Raw genomic sequence first — 17,193 nt, forward strand, 5'->3', positions numbered from 1 at the left:
AAATATTACTTGTATATTCAGTTATCAAAAATAATATAAATACCCATTATTAAGACAAGACCCCTTTTAAAAAAGGGCAAAACTGCACTCTGACAGCAACATCTCACATTAAAATTTTATTTATTTTTTAAAATTTTTTTATTATTATTTTTTAAATTTTTATTTTTACTTTATTTTACTTTACAATACTGTGTTGGTTTTGCCACACATTGACATGAATCCACCACGGGTGTACATGCGTTCCCAAACATGAACCCCCCTCCCACCTCCCTCCCCATAACATCTCTCTGGGTCATCCCCGTGCACCAGCCCCAAGCATCCTGTATCCTGCATCAGACATAGACTGGCAATTCGTTTCTTACATGATAGTATACATGTTTCAATGCCATTCTCCCTAATCATCCCACCCTCTCCCTCTCCCTCTGATCAATTTGCTACATAACAAAGAATTAAAATCCTGGGAAAGTCACGGCTGGAGGTTTTTCTTTGTAGTTGAACTTTATTTCAGTTATTTTAATGTCCACATTTCCATTTGTCATGAAAATTTAAAATTAAGCCTCTCCAATGTGCACACTTTAATTTAATACAAGGAATGTAATTTATTATTTGGCACAGATTTACTGTTGTAAAAAGCTCCCACTGATGTCATGGTGAATTCTGTGCGTGAAATGAGTGCAAACAAATGATTCATTTTTCATGCATATTAACAATCAATGTTACAGTCTCCTCAAACAGCAGTGTAATGTTCTTTACCAAAATGCTCAAATGTTCTTAGTTTATATTTCTATCACTAAAGCTATCAGGTAGAAAAAAAGTTGTATAAGAATTAATGATATTGCCACAAAAAAGTGATACAAGATTGAAAGTTTCCAAGTTAATTTGATTGCAAAGGATCAATCAGCTCCAATGACCAAATAGTGACAAGATATCTGTGTAGGTTCTTGCCTGGAGAATCCCAGGGACGGGGAGCCTGGTGGGCTGCCGTCTATGGGGTCACAGAGTCGGACACGACTGAAGCGACTTAGCAGCAGTAGCAGCAGCAGGGCTATCTTATAACCTATGATGTAGTTCAGTAGGTGAATTGTCCTGCCTCTGTTGTTGGGATATTATAAAAGAACTCTTGTTTTCATGAATAACCACCTTATATAAATATAGATGTTTCTTTATGAGTCAATTCTTATTTTATTCAACAAATATTCATTGAACAGCTATTATGTACTTGAACTAGGCTAGGTATTTGAGGTACAGCAACAAACCTGACTGACAATGTCATGAATATGTCATGGAGCTTATAGTCTAGTGAGAAATACTGGAAGTAAATTAGGGAAAAAGTGAAAAATTATAGATTAATGGATAGATCAGACTGTCATAGGAGGAGGTAAAATTTAATATTTAACTCTCCACTAAAAGTTAACTCCAGTCCACATAGTTAGCTAAGAATCCAAGGAGGACTTTTAGTTGGCTTTTTTCTTTTTCATTTTCTGTCGATCGTCATCCACAGCATTTCTGTTCAACTCTGGCTCCTCTATTGGAAATTCACTTATGATGTTTTTGATGAAAGAATTAAGGAGAAAAATAAATATTGTACATTAACACATATGTATGAAATGTAGAAAAATGGTATTGATGAGCCTATTTGCAGGGACGCAATGGAGATACATAAATAGAGAACAGACTTGTGGGCACAGGAAAGGAGAGGGTGGGACAAATTGAAAGAGTAGCATGGAAACACATAAATTTCCATCCGTAAAATGGTCAGTGGAAATTTGGTGTATGATGCGGGGAACTCAGGTGCCCTGTGACAACCTAGAGGGGTTGGATGGGGTGGGAGGTGGGAGGGAGGGGACATATGTATACCTATGGCTGATTCGTGTTGATGTATGGAAGAAACCAACACAATGTTGTAAAGCAATTGTCCTCTAATTGTTGCTGTTGTTTAGTCACTAACTCATGTCCAAATCTTTGCGACCCCATAGAACACAACACACCAGGCTTTCCTGTGCTTCACTGTCTCATGGAATTTGCTCAAACAAGTCCTTTGAGTCAATGATGCTATCCAACATCTCATGTCATCCCCTTCTCCCCCTGGCCTCAACCTTTCCCAGCATCAGAGTCTTTTCCAATAAGTCTGCTCTTCCCATCAGGTGACCAAAGTTTTGGAGCTTGAGCTTTAGCTTCAGCATCAGTCCTTCCAGTGAATATTCAGGGGTGACTTCCTTTAGGATTGACTGGTTTGATCTCCTGCTGTCCAAGGGACTCTAAGAGTCTTCCTCAGCACCAAAATTCAAAAGCATCAATTCTTTAGCACTCAGCCTTCTTTATGGTCCAACTCTCACATCTGTACATGACTACTGGAAAAACCATAGCTTTGACAATATGGACATTTGTCAGTAAGGTCATGTCTCTGCTTTCTAATAGGCTGTCTAGGTTTGTTATAGCTTTCCCTTCAAGGAGCAATCTTTCTTATTTTCTTGGCTGCAATCACTGTCCACAGTGATTTTGGAGCCCAAAAAATTGAATTCTGTCACTGCTTCAACTTTCCCCCCTGCTATTTGCCATGAACTGATGGGATGAGATGCTCTGATCTTCGGTTTTTGAATGTTGAGGTTTAATCCAGCTTTTTCACTCTCTTTTACCCTTATCCAGTGACTCTTTAGTTCCTCTTCAATATCTGCCATTAGGATGGTATCATCTGCATATCTGAGGTTTTTGATATTTCTCCTGACAATTTTGATTCCAGCTTGTGATTTATCCAGGCCAGTATTTTGCATGATGTACTCTGCATATAAGATAAATTAGCAGGGTGACAATATACAGTCTTGACATACTCCTTTCAGAATTTTGAACCAGTCCGTTCTTCCATGTCTGGTTCTAACTGTTGCTTCTTGACCTGGATACAGGTTTCTCAGAAGACTAGTAAGGTAGTCTGGTATTCCCATCACTTTAAGAATTTTCCATAGTTTGTTGTGATCCAAACAATCAAAGGCTTTAGTGTAGTCAATGAAGCAGAAATATATATTTTTTAATTCCTTTACTTTCTCTGTTATCCAAAAAATGCTGACAGTTTGATCTCTGGTCCCTCTGCCTTTTCTAAATCCAGCTTGTACATCTGGAATTTTTCTGTTCACTGAAAAAGCTGATAAAGCTAGTGCTGATAAAGCCTAGCTGGAAGGAGTCTGAGCATTACTTTGCTGGTGTGTGAAAAGAACACAATTGTACAGTAGTTTGATCATTCTTTGGCACTGCCCTTCTTTGGAATTGGAATGAAATCTTACCTTTTCCAGTCTTGTGGCCACTGCTGAGTTTTCCAAATTTGCTGACATATTGAGCACAACACTTTAGCAGCAGAATCTTTTAGAATTTGAAATAGCTCAGATGCAATTCCATCACCTCCATTAGCTTTGTTTGTAGCAATGTTTCCTAAAGCCCACTTGACTTCACACTCCAGAATATCTGGCTCTAGGTGAGTGACCATACAATCATGGTTATCTGGGTCATTAAGCCCTGTTTTGTATAGTTCTTCTGTATATTCTTGCTACCTCTTCTTAATTTCTTCTATTTTTGTTAGGTCTTTGCCATTTCTGTGCTTTATCATGACCATCTTTGCATAAAATGTTCTCTTTATATCTCCAATCCTCCAATTAAAAATTTGAAAAAATACTGATTTTCTTTGATTTCAGTATTGCTTGATAAGTGAAACAGTCTGACAGAAGGATAAACATAAGTACATTCACTTTTCTAATTTGCAATTTTTGTTGACAGGAGCAAAAATTTCCATGTATGCAATATAAAAAACTATAAATTCAAATATACCCCATTATATAAGCCAGAAAAAAATGCAATAGAAAAAAAATTAAGTGTTAAGTTTACATTGTGGGAAAATGAAAAGTAAAAATAGTAGAGTACATTAAAGCAGTTCAGATTAGCAATTATTTTAGAACAACTTTGTAAAAACCTGCCCAAATATGGTCTTCCCAGGTGGCTTAGTGGTAAAGAATTTGCCTGCCAAGTAGGAGACTGATCCTTGGGTTTGATCCCTCGGTTTGATCCCTGGGTTGGGAGGATCCCCTGGAGAAGGAAATGGCAACTCACTCCACTATTTTTCCTGAGAAAATCTATGGACAAAGGATCCTGGTTGGCTATAGTCTAGGGAATACAAAGAATTAGCAGCAGCAACAGCCTAACATAAAATGAGTGACTTAGCAGCAACAGCCTGACATAAAATGATATTTCCACTCAGCGGTACAAATATACATCTCCCCAGCTGTTGCAAGTGGATTCCCTTGAAAAAATTTTCTAAGATAAAAATTAGACAATGTGATGACATAGATGGCTGTGGTGGGGTGTGGGAGGGAGGTCCAAGAAGGAGAGGGGATATATGTGTGTATATATATATGTATATATATATATATATATATATATATATATGTGGGTGTGGGGGGGGGTGTGAGTGTAATAGGATCTGTTGTACAGAAGAAACTAATATAGCATTGCAAAGTGATTATACTCCAGTAAAAAATAAGTTTTATCAGAGAGAGCTCTTAAGCTCGCTTCCTTTGGGAATAAGTGAAACAGAATGGGTAGAGTGAGAAATTGAGCAGTGGTGCTCTCTTACTGGAGGTGTCATCCAAACCAGGTAAACCTGTGGTAACCCTTCATCTTTATCCTGAATTGGAATTAGAAAGCCATATCTTCAAAGCCCTGCAGTCATCATCAGATGTGTAATCTCTGAGAAAGAAGATATGACTTCAAGCAAGGCGCTTGTCTGCCGCAGAGGCAATCTTAAAATAAGGCTAGTAGATCAGGGCTAGCTATGTACTGACAATTCTTCTAGCAGCATCATTCTTAAAGTGGGATCTGGGAGACATCTGCCCCTAACCACTTGAAACTGCTTCTTTTATAAACTCGAGGAGCAGTGAGTCCAGAGCTCTGGTAAGCCTCTCCCACTGGAGAAATTAAGATGAAGAGAATTAGTGAGAAAAACTACAGATACTACTGCTCCAAATGGTCATGCGAGCCACAAATGTTACTTCTATTTTCCTTCCCTACTATCCATTCTATGTATTCCCTTCAATATCAACTAGCATATTTGCTGGTCCCATGGGCCTGATGCATTCTTTCTTTTTATTGGAGCGTAATTCCTTTACAATGTTGTTAGTTTCTACTGGAGCTTGAACCCTTAGTCATCACATCTTCTTGGGGGGTAGGGTGTTGCACTTGTACATTCACTATCAAAATATGACAAGGCAGTATCGAGAGCCCCAAGTACAGCACCTGAATTTTATTTTCCGCCCTCACTGAATAACAACACACCCACTGTATACTCCCGATAATCAGATTCAGTTAATTTTGACAAAATGATGATTCTTCTTCTTGCCTCTCTTTCCCTCTAACCCCACTCCTTAATCAAGCACCCTCAGATGACCATCTCAGGCATGAATGCTGAGTACGTCCTTCAGCTCCTAGGGAGATATTGTCCATTTCCTCCCTTATCTGGACCTGTGTGCCTCCACCTGGATTATGTCCTGACTGACTCCTCGTGGCCAAGAGGGGAACTGGAGAGAGATGTTGAGGATGTGATATACGTTACAAGGGACGCCACTCCATCATCTTCAAGCACAGTAGGACTGCTAGCCCTAAATAGGGAGTGAGTCATTTCTCCAGCTCCGAGGGTTCAGGGGAATTTGTGTGTTCAAAGTTTATAGGTCCCATTAAAACAGATGTCCAGATCCCATACATCAAGGTCAAATTCTTTCCTAACCAAAGCCCCAGCCTTAGCATAGCAGACAAATCATGTCTGGGTTGAGAATTAAACCATTTTTGAAGCTCTGATACTCATATGAATAGGCCCTGGACCTAATTCCCAGTTTTCTCTGACTCTAGCTGCAGGAAGTAAAAATCTATTTATGGGTTAAAAAATCCCCCTAGCGTTAATACTTGGTTTTCAGTTGTCAATCAATCAATTACTTTGAACCTTTCTTTTTCTTTCCCGAAAGTAGCAACATTTAGTATATGCACACAATGACAGGTTCTTTTAGCCACATTTTACTCTACATGTCTCACAGAGCTAATACACCAAACCAGCTAGCACAATCCCTTCCCCCAGGGTACCGCCTGAAGCTAACATTTTAACAATTACAACCTTGTATCAGGGGCTACCTGTATTCCACCTCCTGCCAGTGATGGGGTCATTGCCAGCCAAAAGCAGGTAATTCAGTTCCAAAAGCCTATCTCTATTCCACCATATGATTACTAACACCATTTGTGCCTGTGGACTTTCCAGGAAACAGATTTTGTGATGGAAATTTCCATGCAGGGGATTTACTGGGGAAAGGAAGAAAGGTTGGTCAGAGAAAGAAGATGAGATCTGATACAGTCTCCATGAAAACCTCTCAGTCTTAATGGAAGATTCAGCTGGGATAACTGTTCAGAGCTCTCCACAGGTGGGGAAAAATGGGTCGTTATCAGTGACTGATCTCCCACACTGATCAACCACCGAACACAGGGCACCTTACATGGGAATGTACCTTAAGCAACATGGCTGTCTGTAGCCATAGCAGTTCTCAAAGAAGGATGAGAGCTAAAGACGAAACAGGAAATACAGAATAAAGTATCACTTCTCCATGAGAGAATATGGATGATGTCATTAATATCACAGTGCTCACCAAACTACTATGTAACATTGTTACTAATTTTCAGTGTAAAAAGAAAACCAGAAAGACTTCCAACATATATTAAAAAGAAGACATTCATGCTAAATATCTTCTTCCTGCTCTCTAAATCTACTTGGTTTCTTGTTTAAGTCAGGCAGCTGCTGCTACTGCTGCTACTGCTAAGTCACTTCAGGCGTGTCCGACCCTGTGTGATCCCATAGACGGCAGCCCACCAGGCTCCCCCATCCTTGGGACTTCCCAGGCAAGAACACTGGAGTGGGTTGACATTTCCTTCTCCAATGCATGAAAGTGAAAAGTGAAAGGGAAGTCACTCAGTCATGTCCAACTCTTCGAGACCCCATGGACTGCAGCCCACCAGGCTCCTCTGTCCATGGGATTTTCCAGGCAAGAGTACTGGAGTGGGGTGCCATCGCCTTCTCCAAGTTAGGCAGGCAGAAGTCAAAAAGAGATAAAACAGTAAATTCCACTAATTCCCTCCCTTGAGAGCAAATTACTGATCTTAAGGTGGTCAACTTTAATGATTTTAGTTCTAGAAAGAAGTGACTTCTCCCTGCCCCTTATATTTGAAGCTGTGTTAGTACATGCTGCTAGACTGCTGTTCTTATACAATGTTCAAGAACAGTGTACACACTGCTTCCACCTTTGTATTAAACCCATCTGTAAATAAACCCTTCTCAAGTTGTCATTAGGACAACTTGAGTCAGTTGAGTGTACACTTTGTTTCTTAATGAGAACCCTGACTTATACAAACAACTTTCCTAATATTATCAGTGGTCTGCAAACTCCCTTAGGGCTACATCCATGTCTGATTTGTCTTTGTGTCTCTGAGATGCTCCATGTATTCTATAGGTATGCAGCAACTGTGCTAAATGAGACAGGGTTGTTGTTTTTTTCACACGTATGCATAGGGTTTTTATTTATGTCAATACTAATATCATTTGAGGTTCTAATCACCACTTATTTTACCAAGGTTGGCAGTGTATCTTAAATGTGGCAACATTTATAATATATTTTAGCTGTAAACAAAATATTGGCTCACTCAGATTCTCAGCTCCTTAGGCATTATTAGAGAGGGTAGATACTATTTAATTGGGTCATGAGAAGTTAGAGTTATTCAAGACAGCCCACTGTTTGTATCACCTGATAGGAGTTGTTTGTTTTCTCACTACCTTGTTTCTTCATCTCTGCAATAAGTGAATGGAAAAAAGTATCACTGAATTCTTTGCAGTTCTAATTTTTTCTGTTGTTGTTGTTCCCTGATGCAGAAAGTTGTAAAATGGGCATGTTGTTTGGAATTTTTATTTTGTATTCTTTTTAACTTCTGAGTCATTGCATTTTTCACAGATAATGTCCTAGGCTATTGATTATCAATTCCTACCTTTTAGTGGATGGAAAAAATGAAAGATAGACAATGGCATTGAGGTTTTGGCAAAGACAACAATGTGCAGTTCATAAATACTGCATTTGTGCTTTGGTGAAGTGGCCATTGCTCAAAGTTAATGGTTCTGGCAGCTCTGGATGGCCCAATGTTGATTGACTGACACAAAGGTCAACTGCTTAATTTATGAGCTGTCCTTCTAGAATAAAGACACCGATGCTGACCTGCTGGCAGGAGGGGCTGCCATTGAGACTGTTGATACAATAGTGATGATAGTTTAAAAAGAATCTATTCACCTTCTTTTGATCCTTGCCTCTTGTGATCAATGGCACTTTAGCTAGGTCAAGATAAGGAACAGACACTTATGTGGCTATAGAACAAATTAAGACTAGGTTGCTACAAAGCATTATTAACTTCATCTGCATTCTGTTCTAACAAACTGAACTAGCCAGACATAAACAATTACTAACTACTGCCCAGACTACAGACAAGTTCAGGATGGTGTTCTCTATACTTTCTACACTGCTCAAAAAAGAATTCAGTCACTCCACAAATCAAAGTTATTTAAAAATTCCAGTTCCTCAATGGATTTTTTTTCAAGTCACAAATTTTGGATATTTTCATTGAAACGATGATGGCAGTTTACAAAAATTGGTAATTAGAGATGGGTGAAAGTTGAATATCTCAAGAACATGAACATACTGTTTAATTTATGCATGCTTAGCCACTCAGTTGTGTCCAACTCTTTGTGACCCTTTGGATGGTAGCCCACTAGGCTCCTGTGCCCATGGGATTTTTTTCAGGCAAGAATACTGGAGTGGGTTGCTGTTTCCTTCTCCAGGGGATCTTCCTGACCCAGGGATTGAACCCACATCTGCTGGCTCTCCTGCATTACAGGCAGATTCTTTACCTGCTGAGACACCCGGGAAGCCCAAGTTTGTTTGTTTGTTTTTTTAATCTAGTCAGTAATTATATTTGGGTCTGGATAATTCTTTGTTGCAGATAGGTTGTGCTGTGCATTGTAGAATATTTATCAGCATCACTGGTTTCTACCTACTGGATGACAATAGCAATACCCCTCATTTGTGACAACCAAAAATTACTTCTAAACATTGCCAACTATCTTTTGGAAGAAAATTAACCCCAGACTGGAAACAACTAGGTAAATTCATAAATATTAAAAAAAAAAATTTGGCCCAGTAATAAGCATTGGGAACTTTACAATGGATAGAATGTTGTCCTTTTCTCCAAGGATCTTATAATCTATTCAAAAAAGAAATACAAGTAAATTACCATTAAGGTATATGGAAGGTGTTGTGTTTGTGTGTGTTTAACTTCTATGCTTTTTAAAATGTTTCATTCAGTAATAAGGTATTTGACAATGACTATCATTAATTAATTAGGACACAACCACACACCTTTGCCTGAAGGAAAATGGAGAAGCCAGAAATGTCAGGGAGAGGTGATGAGAATAGGTCAAGATGAAAATAGGGTTAAGATGGCTAAATTATGTGAGCCAAACTTTGACATTCTAGTGCAGAATTTTTTTAAAAAGGGTGAAATCTGAAGGTGAAAGTAAATGCTACTGCTAGGCATCAATCATACTTTTTAAAGAGATCAGTTAAGAAAATCTTGTCCTCATGTCCTCAATGGACATGAGTTTGAGTAAACTCCGGGAGTTGGTGATGGACAAGGAGGCCTGGCGTGCTGCAGTCCACGGGGTCGCAAAGAGTCAGACACGACTAAGGGACTGAACTGACTGATCAAGAAAATCTTAGAGATCTTTAAATTGAAGGGTTTGCAAGTATAACATTTATGCATGTATTACCATTAAACAACCCTTCATGCTAATTTCCTGTGACACAATCTGCTCATGTTGATGCACTGACCTGCAGACACAGCACAGACATTGCTAGCTCATGCTTCTTGTTGCAATTTCAAATTCCAAAGTAAATGTCAAGGTGCAGGAACACTTCTCTGAAACTCAAAGAAATTAGAAGGAAAACTCCAGCCAGGAGACAAAATGCTGTACCAGTATTATGCTGCCACATACCAAGTAGATAGAAAGATACAAAAGTGTTTTATATAAAAGGCAGTAGAAAAACATGTAATGGCTTAGTGAGCTCTTCAAAATAAATCTCTTAAGAACATACAGTTCTCAGTTGTGAGAGTCAAATTGAATTAGTACTTATTATCTGGTGAGAAGTATTCTTCAACCAATTTAGGACATGTCTAGGAGAAATGCAATCACAGTCAATTCACCAATAAGCAATAAGACCTATTGCAGGTCCCCTATGTGAGGAATCAGCAGAATAAGGCAACAGCTGTTCTGGGTTTTGCATGGTACTGTGAGAAGTCAGGAGAGTGGTAGGTACTGCTAGCCTAGAAATCCACATTTCCAGTAGCAATTAAACACTCAAAGCAAATACTGAGCATAAATATTCTGAAGACTGCAGAAAAATGTGCTTTCTATCAAATTTAATTATATAACTTTAATAAAAAAACTACCTAGGTGGCTTAAAAAAGCATCTCATAGAACAATACAATTTTCTCTCTTCCAGAACAGCAAAAATTATTAAAATCTAAGAACAGTTCTGAATATACGACTAAAATTTATAATGAATTTTAGATAGTAAAATGTGAACCAATGTTGACAATGAGATTAGGTTAATTATTAACATCTGTTAATTAACATCTGCCAAAATTAGCATCCATTTTGGGCTCAGTTAGGATTCAAGAGAGCAAATGTCCAGGAGATTGTAAGCAAGAAATCATTTTTTCCTCCTATCTTCTAGGATGAAATTGGAGGGACACTGTGTAAGCTCAAACCAGAAACAAGCTGACTTGGACATTTGGCCAAACTATTTTGCAGATAGAGGCAAATTCTACTCTGGACTGTCCACAACCAAGAGTACTAAGGGCCCAAAATGGAAAGGCAAAATAAAAACTGGCTAATTTATTGTCTCAGTGTATTCCAACAAACATACTTTGTAATACTTGCAAAGATCTATGTGAAATGATTCAAGTACGAGTTACAGTCCCTCCTTTCATGTCGTCTACTAGTTAGTAGGGGATGATTAATACAGAAGTGATAAACTAAAACAGACAATTAAAATGCTGTTAACTTAAATGCAAGATAGTAATTTTAAAAAGCCTAGGACAGTGAGGAAAGAGAATAGGAATAAAAAGGGGGATAAGTTGTTTTTTCTTAGCTCTAGCAAGCCATAGAAAATGGTTATTTGGTCAATATTCATCATGTGAATTAAAGTCATTCCTATTTATTTGTTGCTTGTTCTATATTCTTATAAATTTTGACAACACCCTGCAAGGTTCTTATTGATTGTATGAGAGCTGTTTTAGGAAGGATCAGTTTCTCTTTTTTCTACCAGTTATTTAGACTTAGCCTAAGGTTTCCTTTGAAGTTGTTGATGTTTCAGCCAGAATCTCAGAAGTATGAGATAATATCTCAAATGTATCCCAGATATTTACATTTCTGAAAGTGTCATTTTATTTGAAAGGCACCATCTGTATTTTTTAATTATATTACACTAAGAAGCCAAAATCTTAATATTTTTCAAGCATAATATGCCATTGATCAATAAAAAATAAGCATATAAGGTATTGCTTTTCTACTGTATGTTTCCACTCATATAAATTGCATTTAAATGTTTATATATGTGTGTAGTGAACTATGAGTGTATGTGTTTAAAAATATTCATGTTACAGGCTTCTGGTGATGGAAATAAATTATGAAAATTGAAAGTGAAAAGTGAAAGTGTTAATCACCCCATCGTATTATACTCTTTCCAACCCCACGGACTGTAGCCTGCCAGGCTCGTCTGTCCTAGAGATTCTCCCGGCAAAAATATTGGAGTGGGTAGCCTTGCCTTCTCCAGTGTATCTTCCTGATGCAGGGATCGAACCTGGTTCTCCTGCATTGCAGGCAGATTCTTTACCATCTGAGCCACCAGCGCTTCCATTATACTTTATTTAAATCTGAAACTATTTAAATAATAGAATGCACTTATATTGTAATTTATAACATGTTTATAGTAATAAATGTTATCTTGGCTTTCCTGATGACTCAGTGATAGAGAATCTGTCTGCCAATGTAGGAGATAAGTGTTCCATTCCCGAGTCAGGAATATCCCCTGAAGAAGAAAATGGCAACCCACTCCAGTATGCTTCTCTGGGAAATTCCATGGACAGAGGGGCTTGGAAGGCTAGAGTTCAGGGGGTCACAAAGAGTTGGATATGACTTAGCAACTAAAAAACAACAATAACATATGCTATTTTAATAATAACTTTTGGCTTCTGCATTTGGATTGCATAGTTCTCAAAATAGGTCCTTAGAAAAATTAAGCTGACCATAGTTGTTATTCAAATGATTTATTTAGATTTTTTAAAAAGATTAAAGTACTGATTATTCTTAAACCAATTAAACAATTATATTTTTCTGAAGGTAATTTAGAAATAAATCCTTGTCAGGAAATACATAACAAGAACTTTATCAGTTTGAGAATTAAAATTCCAGAAAAGTGTTTCATATTTTTGACATGAACACAGCTCAAGAAAAATAGTTCCATGTCATTGAAACCAGCATTACATGGAAAGATGATATTATAGAATCAAATCAAGAAAAAGAATTCTGAGACGTTCTTGTAGTTTAGAATAAATAGCAGCCTCAAGGGAAAATAAAACAGTGAGGTGCATAATAGCAGATTTTTACACATGATTAAGTTATTGATTTATAAAATTATATTGTTCATGTTCTGCCTCTCTACATGAGGGTATAATGTATTCTTTGTAATTATAAGTTATCCATGCCATTTTTTAAAAGTGCAGTAAGAATATTAAAGTATTTGGCCATATAATTAAGAGACTACATTCCAACCATGATCACTAACAAATGAGATTGGTATTAAATTTACCTCAGAAAGACCAACTTTCCTAAGAGGGCTATAAAAAGATTGGCATCCTTGTTGAAAGATTGTAACTTTTTTTCTCCCATTTCATTTACTAAAATGAAACCTTTATAACACCCTTAGCTGTGGCAGTTGAACAGTTACAAAGTGAAATATTAACAAAGCTGATTGGGTCTAGACCAAACCCCATTTATAAAAATCAATTCTAGCTCAGGAAAATATGTATGCTATATTTTACTACCATAGAAACTGATGTTGGAAAATACTAATCATGTACCCAAGGAACAATTTATAAAAACCACAGCTTAAACAATGGTGTCATTACAATAATCATCCATAAACAAAGGAAACATAAATGAAACACAGTCCTTTCAAATACCCTGAAAGTAGAATTATATCGTAGAAATAACATTGTATTCATGTTATTTTAATTTATTTTATGCTATTCAAGAAAATAGATACACCTTAGCAGGTGCTGAATAATGAGCAGAAAAATGAACATTTCTATTACATGCACCTGGATATTCGCAGCTTAGATAATAATAACACAAAGAAATACAATCACTACAGATTGCAAGATTCTACCACTCTTCTCTGGAACATTTCGCTCTTTCATGTTCTGTCTTTTCAAATTAAACAGAAATCTTTTCTAGTTTTTATAATGTGATCTATCACTGAATATGCATGTGGATACAGACAGTATTTTAAAGGTTTCATCTGGTTATAATTCTCTATTAGGTTACTAAACAGACATTACAAAGAAAATTCTACCCTATTTGAGTGCTTATTTCCAATTATTTACAGATACCAAATCACTTTGGCCTAACAAAATAACTTTTTCTAAAAACCTTAACCCAACAAATTCTTAGAAGATAAGAATTTACCTTCTCATTATTGGTGTATAGGAATGCAAGGGATTTCTGTGTGTTGATTTTATATCCTGCAACTTTACTATATTCATTGATGAGCTCTAGTAATTTTCTGGTGGAGTCTTTCGGGTTTTCCATGTAGAGGATCATGTCATCTGCAAACAGTGAGAGTTTTACTTCTTCTTTTCCAATTTGGATTCCTTTTATTTCTTTTTCTGCTCTGATTGCTGTGGCCAAAACTTCCAGAACTATGTTGAATAGTAGCGGTGAAAGTGGACACCCTTGTCTTGTTCCTGACTTTAGGGGAAATGCTTTCAATTTTTCACCATTGAGGATAATGTTTGCTGTGGGTTTGTCATATATAGCTTTTATTATGTTGAGGTATGTTCCTTCTATTCCTGCTTTCTGGAGAGTTTTTATCATAAATGGATGTTGAATTTTGTCAAAGGCCTTCTCTGCATCTATTGAGATAATCATATGGTTTTTATTTTTCAATTTGTTAATGTGGTGAATTACATTGATTGATTTGCGGATATTGAAGAATCCTTGCATCCCTGGGATAAAGCCCACTTGGTCATGGTGTATGATCTTTTTAATGTGTTGTTGGATTCTGATTGCTAGAATTTTGTTGAGGATTTTTGCATCTATGTTCATCAGTGATATTGGCCTGTAGTTTTCTTTTTTTGTGACATCTTTGTCAGGTTTTGGTATTAGAGTGATGGTGGCCTCATAGAATGAGTTTGGAAGTTTACCTTCCTCTGCAATTTTCTGGAAGAGTTTGAGTAGGATAGGTGTTAGCTCTTCTCGAAATTTTTGGTAGAATTCAGCTGTGAAGCCGTCTGGACCTGGGCTTTTGTTTCCTGGAAGATTTCTGATTACAGTTTCAATTTCCGTGCTTGTGATGGGTCTGTTAAGATTTTCTATTTCTTCCTGGTTCAGTTTTGGAAAATTGTACTTTTCTAAGAATTTGTCCATTTCTTCCACGTTGTCCATTTTATTGGCATACAACTGCTGATAGTAGTCTCTTATGATCCTTTGTATTTCTGTGTTGTCTGTTGTGATCTCTCCATTTTCATTTCTAATTTTATTGATTTGATTTTTCTCTCTTTGCTTCTTGATGAGTCTGGCTAATGGTTTGTCAATTTTATTTATCCTTTCAAAGAACCAGCTTTTGGCTTTGTTGATTTTTGCTATGGTCTCTTTTGTTTCTTTTGCATTTATTTCTGCCCTAATTTTTAAGATTTCTTTCCTTCTACTAACTCTGGGGTTCTCCAATTCTTCCTTTTCTAGTTGCTTTAGTTGTAGAGTTAGGTTATTTATTTGACTTTTTTCTTGTTTCTTGAGGTATGCCTGTATTGCTATGAACTTTCCTCTTAGCACTGCTTTTATAGTGTCCCACAGGTTTTGGGTTGTTGTGTTTTCATTTTCATTAGTTTCTATGCATATTTTGATTTCTTTTTTGATTTCTTCTGTGATTTGTTGGTTATTCAGAAGTGTGTTGTTCAACCTCCATATGTTGGAATTTTTAGTAGTTTTTCTCCTGTAATTGAGATCTAATCTTAATGCATTATGGTCAGAAAAGATGCTTGGAATGATTTCGATTTTTTTGAATTTATCAAGTTTAGATTTATGGCCCAGGATGTGATCTATCCTGGAGAAGGTTCCATGAGCACTTGAGAAAAAGGTGAAATTCATTGTTTTGGGGTGAAATGTCCTATAGATATCAATTAGGTCTAATTGATCTAATGTATCATTTAAAGTTTGCGTTTCTTTGTTAATTTTCTGTTTAGTTGATCTGTCCATAGGTGTGAGTGGGGTATTAAAGTCTCCCACTATTATTGTGTTATTGTTGATTTCCCCTTTCATACTTGTTAGCATTTGTCTTACATATTGCGGTGCTCCTATGTTGGGTGCATATATATTTATAATTGTTATATCTTCTTCTTGGATTGATCCTTTGATCATTATGTAGTGGCCTTCTTTGTCTCTTTTCACAGCAATTAAGGAAACAATTCCATTCACCATTGCAACGAAAAGAATAAAATACTTAGGAATATATCTACCCAAAGAAACTAAAGACCTATATATAGAAAACTATAAAACACTGATGAAAGAAATCAAAGAGGACACTAATAGATGGAGAAATATACCATGCTCATGGATCGGAAGAATCAATATAGTGAAAATGAGTATACTACCCAAAGCAATTTACAAATTCAATGCAATCCCTATCAAGCTACCAGCCATATTTTTCACAGAACTAGAACAAACAATTTCAAGATTCGTATGGAAATACAAAAAACCTCGAATTGCCAAAGCAATCTTGAGAAAGAAGAATGGAACTGGAGGAATCAACTTGCCTGACTTCAGGCTCTACTACAAAGCCACAGTCATCAAAACAGTATGGTACTGGCACAAAGACAGACATATAGATGAATGGAACAAAATAGAAAGCCCAGAGATAAATCCACACACATATGGACACCTTATCTTTGACAAAGGAGGCAAGAATATACAATGGAGTAAAGACAATCTCTTTAACAAGTGGTGCTGGGAAAACTGGTCAACCACTTGTAAAAGAATGAAACTAGATCACTTTCTAACACCACACACAAAAATAAATTCAAAATGGATTAAAGATCTAAATGTAAGACCAGAAACTATAAAACTCCTAGAGGAGAACATAGGCAAAACACTCTCAGATATAAATCACAGCAGGATCCTCTATGATCCACCTCCCAGAATTCAGAAATAAAAGCAAAAATAAACAAATGGGAACTAATTAAAATTAAAAGCTTCTGCACAACAAAGGAAAATATCAGCAAGGTGAAAAGACAGCCTTCTGAATGGGAGAAAATAATAGCAAATGAAGCAACTGACAAACAACTAATCTCAAAAATATACAAGCAACTTATGCAGCTCAATTCCAGAAAAATAAACGACCCAATCAAAAAATGGGCCAAAGAACTAAATAGACATTTCTCCAAAGAAGACATACGGATGGCTAACAAACACATGAAAAGATGCTCAACATCACTCATTATTAGAGAAATGCAAATCAAAACCACAATGAGGTACCACTTCACACCAGTCAGAATGGCTGCGATCCAAAAATCTGCAAGCAATAAATGCTGGAGAGGGTGTGGAGAAAAGGGAACCCTCCTACACTGTTGGTGGGAATGCAAACTAGTACAGCCACTATGGAGAACAGTGTGGAGATTCCTTAAAAAATTGCAAATAGAACTCCCTTATGACCCAGCAATCCCACTGCTGGGCATATACACCGAGGAAACCAGAATTGAAAGAGACACATGTACCCCAATGTTCATCGCAGCACTGTTTATAAT

This window comes from Budorcas taxicolor, chromosome 1 (assembly GCF_023091745.1).
Source record: "Budorcas taxicolor isolate Tak-1 chromosome 1, Takin1.1, whole genome shotgun sequence".
NCBI lineage: Eukaryota > Metazoa > Chordata > Mammalia > Artiodactyla > Bovidae > Budorcas > Budorcas taxicolor.